The 10100-nt window shown below is 35.0% G+C and overlaps 1 protein-coding gene across 1 annotated transcript in view; it reads left to right on the forward strand.

The window, feature by feature from the left end:
- LOC113236152 (protein trapped in endoderm-1) overlaps positions 1 to 10100 on the forward strand; it is a 63073-nt gene that overhangs the window by 45234 nt on the left and 7739 nt on the right. The window lies entirely within an intron of this gene.

Genomic DNA, 10100 nt, shown 5'->3' on the forward strand with positions numbered 1-10100 from the left:
ACCTCACGAATTTTTCTATGTGCTTGCGTCGTGTCTTTGTACTTGGTATTTCAACGACTTTTTAGTCGTAGCGCCATCTATGAGAAATCTTTAACATACTTATTCTAATTGTCATGCAATTTACAGTAAAATGATTTTTATATGATTACTACATTAATAGGACTACGTTAACTATCGCCGATTTACCATGTCACACAACATTTATATTATATTACACACGTATGTTTTGACAAGGGTTCAGCAGCTTGCTTTTGATTACCTCTACCGATCGGAATCTGCGTCTTTTCCGAGTCGAGGCGCATAATTGCGATTCACAACTGGCTGAAACTTTTGAGGTTTCTAATCGAAACAATAGTTGATTTAACTCACAAATTAGAAAGATATAGTAGGAATCAGGTTCATCTTCTCACTCGGAAACCCATCTGATTTCGAGACTACCCGATCGGTTCCATTCCCATTTGAATCAAAATCAGTATGCAGATCTGTCGGAAGACTTTGGAGCGGTTCAATCGTAATAGAAACATCAGAAGTTGTCGATGGCTTTCGTTCTTTGTACACACTCCAGCACATCAAGCTACACATTGACGTATCTTGTTCCGTTGCACTGGTGTGCCATTGTCCGTACATTCCGCCAATAAGTGTTGGACGTCTTCAATTTTATTACAAACTTCACAATTTGGTGAATTCAGTTTTTTCATAAGATATCTAAACCTGTTCGACGGATAAGGTCCGTAACGTAGCCTAAACATTGTAACAACATCTTGCCGTATCTACAATTAATAAAGTTTGTATTCTATGGGAGATAAGTTTAAAAAAAAATTGACATTCTTACACTGGCGTCACAGTATATTTATGAAAATATAATTTATGTTGTTAAGAATAGGTTTTTTTTAAATAAAAAAATAAATAAATAAACTAGCTGTTCTTGACTGTCGTCTTCACAAAGTCACAAAATCATATACGAGGCAATGTATACGCTTCTATAGTATATTCTATACATATTAGATATTCAAAATTTACCATTCACGAGGTTCAAAACTATAGTGGAACAAAAATTATACAGCTTCTGCGGACCTGGATGACAAGATCCGTGGTAGCGACCCGTTTAACTACAGGTATTCTCGATCTATGACCTTTGAAATACATATTGTAAATGATTTAAATGTAGCTACCTCCGTGGCCGACCGGTTACCATACTGGACAGCCACGCAGAGGTCCTTGGTTCGATTCCCGGGAGAAATATCTGTATGGCCTACATTCATTTCTGTCGTGAGTTTGGTTGTAATTTGTGGTTGTCTATGTGTGTGGCCATTTGACCCGCGACACAGGATTTCCCTAGTGCAGGACTAAAAAACAAAAAATGCGTACAAAATGTTTATTTACAAAGAGCAACCCCTAGAATTTCTTACTCATTCTTCTTGGAGGAATCTGTGTTATCAATGAGCAATAGAGTTTAATCAATATGACAACTTTAATTGTGATTTGCTTACCTATGAAATAAACATTACTCTTAGGTCCAAAAAACGGGCTTCATAGAATCGAAGAAACCTGGACCTAAATTTTAGGTACCCTATTCTAAGTTTTGTTTGTTACCTTATCAACTACAAATAAATGTTACTATGTTTCATAATTTTTACCATACAATCATCATACAATAATACAACACGCACTTCGCCATAATCTTCGTTAATTCTACACCGCTATACCGTGAAAGTAGCATGGGATAAAAACTATTCTTCAAAAAAAACAGCTAAGAGCGTGTTGGACTTATAAAGCAACGAGGTCTTAAGTCATTTTGCAATCAAAACAACAGATTTTTTTCAAAAAATATATTTTCTTTCATATCGTTTTGTATAGAAAGTTTAATAGAACAAAATTTTAAGCTTTCCTAGACCTAGTTGTTTACGAAACCCTAAAAACTTCTATGTATATAGCGTGCGCGTGCGCTTCGGTGTAGCTGCGCGGCCAAGCGTGAGTGGGGCAATGGAATGCATAAGTGCAGTTATTATAATCTGTGGTCAGCGGTGCAATAGTGGCAAGATTGATTGATCTTTTTTAGATTACCGTTACAGATAGATTTGCTTTCTTTGTTGAGGAATGTAAAGAAAGTTATAGAAGTACGTTTATAAATTGAAACAGTGAGTAGAAAGGCTTTGCGTGGATCTCGTTTAAATTTTCTACAGTCTATACAACCATAAATGGCTTCGGTTGATCAGGCATAACAGAGAAATTGTTGAATCAATCATTTTGGAAAATATATATATTAAAATTGAGAATATACACTGATTACTATACGGTGTCAAAACACGATTCCTAAAATATATCACGATAGAAAAAAAACACAAACTTACCTCGAAATTTTATAAGAAAACCGCTGCATTTAACACGTACTTCACATATACCAATGATTTCTTTTTTACATCAACTGAACTAAACAAAACACGTATAGTATACGATATACATATTTGAAATAGCTTTCATTACGTTTGTAAAAACATAAATTGTGAAATAAAGCCACTGTCCCTGCTGCTCGAGCCAAGCAATCTGAACCGCACGGGAAAACTTAATTCGAGCTGAGGCAGTATGGACGATTAACTAAATGAGTTTAGTTTTATAATAGTAACGGACGAACAAAGAAGACGACGAAATAGGCTCTTATTACACTACCTTCACATAGATATACAACAACATACTGCATTGCACATGTAAGATATTAATATGAGATAGGATAAGATAATAATAATAATAAAGCACACACTCATAGCCCCGCACTAGGGAAACCCTGTGTCGCGACACACAGACAACTACAAATTACACCCAGACTCACGACGAGAGAAATAATGTAGATCGTACATCATCGTACGTTCTGTGTGCCTGTAATTTGAAAAGCACCCTTACCTAATTTTACTTACTTAATAGGTAACTATTTATACAAAGATCTTTGTAAAATATTAACAAACCTCCAAGGACTATACATATTACTAACATCATTTACAAAAACTTTTGTTCACTACCATTGACTTACAAATAAATGGACGATGTGTCTAATACAAAAACCACGAAAAAAATGTCCCAAGTCAACCTATTTAAACGTAGTGACATGTAAAGGAATATGAAAACGCTAAAACGTTGAATTTAAATTGTAATGTCATCGCAGTACTGTCTAATTTTGCTTGCTTCGCTGTCAGTCGAACAAACGAAGTCTAAAGCGTGAATGACGCTCTGTATACGATTTTAACGCCCTATAAGTTCGGACACTTTTTAGCGCGGACCCGACGTCCATATAATTATAAGTCAATGAGATCGTACAAATATTTCTCCCAAGCCCGGGAATCGAAGCTGTTCTAAATATGGCGGTTTCAATAATAATAAAAGAACTCATTTTTGAGTATTTATTAATTATGCCTTGTGATTAAATTTAAACTTTAAGGCTAAATGTGGCCAGGATCAATCAACGCGTTACCAAAGAGCTTGTTTGAGTGTCAAAATAATGTCAGCGAGACTTGCCAGCTCAAAGACGCTTTGTTCAAATATTTAAATGCAGCTACAAGAATCGATTTCATGTTCGTAAAATTCATATCGTCACAGAAAAGATCAAAGATTTTAGCGCCACATATGGTACCTAACGAGAGTGAATTAAAAAGAAATAAAAAAATTAAAACACAACGAGAAAATGGCCAACAAATAATAATGGGTGTTTGTGGTACCGTCGTTGTTTTCGATTTCCATAACACAAGTGCTTTAGCTACTTACTTTGGGATCAGAGCAACGTATGTGTTGTTGTCTAATATTTGTATATTAATCGGATTACCAAAGCGCCAAAAAATTGCTCTGATCGATACGATACAAATTGATGCAATAAATATAATAATAGAAGCCAATAAATGAAAAAAAAAACAATGTGCTTTAAGCCCATTGATTTACAAATAAATGGACGACGGGTCTAATACACAAACCACGAAAAAAATGTCCCAAGTCAACCTATTTAAACGTAGTGACATGTAAAGGAATATAAAAAAGCTAAAACGTTGAATTTAAATTGTAATGTCATCGCAGTACTGTCTAATTTTGCTTGCTTCGCTGTCAGTCGAACAAACGAAGACTAAAGCGTGAATGACGCTCTGTATACGATTTTAACGCCCTATAAGTTCGGACACTTTTTAGCGCGGACCCGACGTCCATATAATTGTAAGTCAATGTTTAAGCCTCAATTATTACCAGAATCGATGTCGCCAAAACTCACATATTCTCAATTTGGAACACTACAGAATCTTGATATTGTTTGGTCGTAGTTTCAAATTTAAAAAGAAATAATAAATTCTGGATTGTTAATATAATTTAAACTTTGCCCTGTTGGCATATCGTTGAAACTTCAATACCATCAGTACCTATTATTGCAACGACGAACGACGACGAATTGGTGTTATTAATTTAGTTCTCCAAAAAAGAAGCGACCATATAGCATGGGTATAAGCTTTACTTTTGTTTCTTGTAACAAAAAAAATCTTTCGATTAACAGAACATGGAAAATTTATTAAAATAAGACTTTCAGTTGATATAAAATACCACCAAAACAGCACAATATAGTTATTTTTGATACAAGTGCGGAAAGTTAGTCATTATTCACGAGTCTCGAGACAAGTGAAAATGACAAATCCGCATGTGTATCAAACAACGTTTTTTAATACATTTGCGAAAAACCTACATTGAAAGTAAAATAAAACAGTATTTAAAAAAGTTAATGAAAAAGGCGGGAATGTAAACGATGAAAAAAATTAGTACTTCTTTTGGCCGACTTTTTTCAATATGGCAACTGTTGCCAGTATTCAGCCACATTAAAATTACTATTTTATACATTGACTTACAATTATATGGACGTCGGGTCCGCGCTAAAAAGTGTCCACACTTGTAAGGCGCTAAAATCGTATACAGAGCGCGACACTCCGCTTTAGTCTTCATTTGTTCTACGGACAGCGCGATACTGCGATGACATAACAATTTAAATTTCGAATAGGTTGACTTGGGACATTTTTTTCGTGGTTTTTGTATTAGACCCGTCGTCCATTTATTTGTAAGTCAATGATTTTATATTACTTTATTTTCTACATAAGCGCTACTAAGGAGCATTTACTTCATAGGTGTAAAAATGCGGTCTCTCCATACATATAGTATAGTAATGACGAATGACTTACGTCACAAAGCACATAAATATGAAATAAATATGCAATCTCTTTAGTTCTATGTTTAAGACTTAAAACAACAGTAAATTAAAAAAAAAACTGGAATAGTAAACACGATTTGTAGTGCGAAAAATACCACGTTTTGAGCAACTGTATTAAAAAGACATTTTTCTAGGATTTTAGAGAATATGTACGAAAGAAAGACACAACCATACCATGCAAAGCAAAAGAGGCCTTTCGAGATGTTAATGACGTCTGACGCTAACTAACTGTATTTATTGTTCTGTAGTTTGGGCCATAATCCACCACGCTGGCCTAATGCGTATTCTTCAAGAATTCTAAACTTCGACTTTCATGTTTCATGATGATGTTTTCACTCGCCGTTAGCGAGAGGTTTCTATCTATCATTCACAAATGAACGTAACTTATATACACATGTACATACACTGGGATTCGAATTTTAGAAGCAACAAACAACAAGCAAAAGCTTTTCAAAAACATAACTTTAAATTATACCGACATTTTGCAATTTTTATTGAAACTGATTCAAAAAGTCTCGATGGTGACAATTTTTATTGAAATGGATTCAAAAACTCTCGGTGGAGACATCTCTCTAAAATCACGGTATTTCAAACTGATTTATTAGTAATTTTAATATTAACGATTTACTAGTTTAATTAACAGAAATGGATTAATAAATCCCACGAACATTCATCTGCGTTAAGACCGAAACCTTACACGGTTGTGTGCTCTCCCTTCAACCCAAGCTTCGAAATGAACAGTGCAGTCCTTGTGCCCCGGCCACTGAACCGTCTTGAGCTCTTTTATGGGCCACGTGACGGCACTGTTGAATTTGTAACGTGTATCTTTCTATAAGTTGAAACTAGTGCCTAGGAGACGTTTAAAAATACAAAAAAAATAAAATAATTTTTGAGATGTAGTGTTTTCACGATTATTGGAAATGAAAAAACAACGATATAAATTGAAATTACCAATTGCAATGATACTCGTACGTACCTTCTATTTTGCTGTCTAGTCTTATCCTGCTTAGATATTAAACCCGTGTCAGGCAGTGAGACATGTAATAGCTTGATGATGATGGTTGAAAAATATACTCTATAGTATACTGAAGCGTAACGTACCATCGTGCACTTTACATATTTACTTATTTCCTCATCTATTACGGGCTTCTTCTTCTTCTTTTAGCAGTAATTTAACATTGAGCTTCTTGAATTTACGGCAAAACCATTACCATTAAATCGGTGTAAAATAAAAAAAAATGTACACTATGGTTTTCAAGAGACATCTCCTTTGAGAGCTTTTGAATCCGTTTCAATAAAAACTGAAAATATTGGTAAAAAATAATCCTAAGGTATTTAAAATCTTTATTAAAAAATATACTCTTCAGCCATTTCAGCACACTGAAAAGAAACGTATGTAATTGTCCCATCCACTTCTTTAACCATAACTTAACATAGGTCTGCAAAATTGGGGTCCCGCCAAGCCTGCCAAGAGGTGAATTTTTTGCCCCGATTGCTCTCCACTAGCCTCTTACAATACTGCCCTCAGAACGAAAAACGGCACAAGGAATGGAATTTTCCTCACTCTTCAGTTGATTACTATAGACGTCTAATACACCTGTGTTGTTTGGACACGTTACGGTAATGGACAGGTATGTTATCTAATCCCCGTTTAATATAATAGTAACGTGTTGCGTAGAGTCTGTTTGTTTTCCCACGATAAAATTGACGTTACACCCGGCAAGCGGTTTTTAACCGACAACTATGGGTGCATCATTTAGTATACATAAAGTAATTAACTGTTGATGCTGTCAGTGACAGGAAGAACAAGTCGCGCGGCTGGTGGTAAGTGACACGCCTGTCCATAGCAGCTGTAGTGCACCTCAGAGTTTTAAATCGCAAAGATTTTAAGGGCACTGCCACTGCGCCTGCCGCCCTGAGACATTAGTTGATAAGTCCCGTGTGCCTGTAATTTCATCATCATATTATTCACTTTTATGGAACAAACACAAACCGACTCTACTCGACTGTACTCGCGTCTGTCGCCTCAACGTGGCTAAGAGTCTATGCACACGGCGTATTTTAAACACGCCGTAAATGCGCGTCATCTGCACATATACGCGCCGCAGATGCGCTGTAATCGCGAGTATGTATCGCACATTTTGATAAGAGATACTATCAAAAATTGAAACTATGTAATTTTAGTTTTGTTTGTTCAGTTAGTTTTTGAAATGAAGCAACTACATGAACTCCAGTGAGGTATTAAGAGCTCTCATGCCAAAAAAGTTTTGACGTTGGCTCCGCCCAAATTTGTGAAACAAATATATACCTGAAGTTCGCGTGACATGCGACAGGAGATGTTGAATTTTGCGCATTAAAAGTACCAAATTCGTTTTAGCGGAATAACTCTAAAACTAAAGGGATTAAAAAAAATCCGTAGTGACAGTTCTCGATCATGCATAAATATAATTAATTATCTAATTTTGGTCCTAATAACCTGTAGAATTTCGAGGATGAATCGAAAAAATGTGAAAATTAGAGGTCATTTCGTGATTTTTATCTATCGAGGAAACTTTATTGTTTTATGTTTCTGATTAGTGTCTATGCTTGAATATATCGTGTAGTTACTCATACAATATTTTATTTTTACCTTTAAAGTGGATATACCCCTCTAAAATCAAATCGAAAATTAGGAATTTTTCCTCTGCTCCCTCTTAAGCTTCTCGCTTACAACGCGATGTATGCGCGCGATGACGCGCGTATACGACGCCATAAACGCGCATTCGCAAACGCGGGTCGCCGGTTCATATAAAATACGCCATGAGCTCTTAGCTAATTTTATAGCTTTTTGTCTATTTCCGGATGTCCTTCAACACGGAGGCTCCAAGGTTTGATGACTCGTTCCAAAACTTAAAATTAGACATACTAATATTTTGTAAGCAAAAAATGTAGATTAAACTGGAGGTCAATGTATCTTTAACCTCACAATGTAGTCACAAAGAGGTCGCTGCTTCCGACTTTGACTAAAACTGTGTGAAAAAAAGCATTGTTTAACTCTAGCTAAATTAAATATCATTTGTATTAACACGGAGTTCCGGGAAAGATAATAAAACAATATTGTAATACAAATAAAATAATACACTAGGATCAAGTTGATTTTTTGCCAGACAACAGCAAAGCTATTGTATTATAAACATTATAATACACGCGTAGACAAATAATACTTAATTATTTATCTACAATAACCTTATATTACTTAGACAAGTTGCATATTTACCTTGGTTAGGTACACGTGCATATTTTTATAGAGAAGTCATTTGTATAAATGTCCCTACAAAATAAAACTATTAAATATAGGTTTTAACTTTCGTGGCTAATCACTAACTGATTATAAGGTAATTGCAGGTTTCTAACCACAGTAAGTCAAAGTCAAAGTCAAACAATCTTTATTTCATAGGTAAGGAAATTACACGTGAAATTGTCATACTGATCAAACTCTATGCTCATTCGTAAGGCAAATTTCCCCGGAGGAGAATGAGCAAGAAATTCTTTGTAAATATATATGTATGATTATTCCCGATATTTCCAAATGGCTAGACGTTCTCTGGACACGAGTTGAAATGTTTAGAAAATAAAAAGAAATCATACCGTATGAAACCTGTAATGAGTGATAATTTTCATATAATTTCTTATTAAATGAAATTTTTTAATGAAAAGGAAATTATAAACAAATTGAAACAATATTATAAGCACTGAAGTCTCATGTCTGCTTGGAATTTTTCATCAGAGGATCCCAGAACTAATTCTACAGAGAAACCATCTTCCCTGTTGAAATTAGGTTGTTTTTTAATTTTATTGGCCTCTCGCAGCATCTTGGGTAGATAACGGACTTCTTTTTGCAAGAACCTCAAGTTTGCCGAACTTAATTGAATGTATAGGTTTATCCATTACACGTTCTTGAAATGATTTTGGGTTTGAATTTTTCTATAGGTAGATAATTAGGTAATTTCCTGCTCAGGACTTTAAATCGCAAAGATCTGAAGGGCGCTGTCACTGCACTTCTCATCCTGAGACATAAGTTGAAAAATCCTTTGCACCCGTAATTTCACTAGCATCCTTACTAGTTAAACGGAAACAGATGTCAAAAATAAATCTTAGTGGCAACGAAAGCGGAAGCAGAAGTGTAAATAATAATATTTATTAGTATTTTATAGAAAGATCTCAACGAAATAGTTCCGTGACGGTGTTCCTTACACCGTTACACCTTTTTGTATCGTATAATTTTTTCTTTTGCTTGTATTTAAATTTTCAATTTGAATTGTTCCATCTTCCTTCGCTTTCTCATTTTTTCGTCGTACCACGGTCACTCTCTGCTTGACCGCGATAGCGGACAGAACTACTAAATCAAATTGTCTAATTTTTTATTCTTTTCAAGTTTAATCATAATACAAACAATGTTAATCATGTATCGACCACAATGAGCGAATAACAGTCTATCCAATATCTGTAATTCAACATAATAAAACCCGATAAGGGGTAAGTGCCTAAATCTAACATCTACCATTTTTTAGATTAAGTTAGGGAGTGTTTTTTATTAATGTACTGTTTTCTACGTCTACCTTTTATTTGTTACAGTTTTTTTACTTTACGTTAAATAAATTTGTGGACCGGAAGTTTCCTGTTTTACTGCCCTGATCCTGATCACGGTTGTTAGGGTTGCAACCCTTTCAGTTCCAAACAGGGCTTGTTCTTGGTTACGTAATTGCACTTAATCGCGGACATTATAAACATCGGATTAAGTTCTATTATAAAAATTGCGGCAGCAGAAACTTCCGCAGTTACGGAAGCAGAAACTTCCGCAGTTACGGAAGCAGAAACTTCCGCAGTTACGGAAGCAGAA

The sequence above is a fragment of the Hyposmocoma kahamanoa genome, unplaced genomic scaffold (assembly GCF_003589595.1).
Source record: "Hyposmocoma kahamanoa isolate Upper Pololo Valley unplaced genomic scaffold, ASM358959v1 89, whole genome shotgun sequence".
In the NCBI taxonomy this organism is placed as follows: domain Eukaryota; kingdom Metazoa; phylum Arthropoda; class Insecta; order Lepidoptera; family Cosmopterigidae; genus Hyposmocoma; species Hyposmocoma kahamanoa.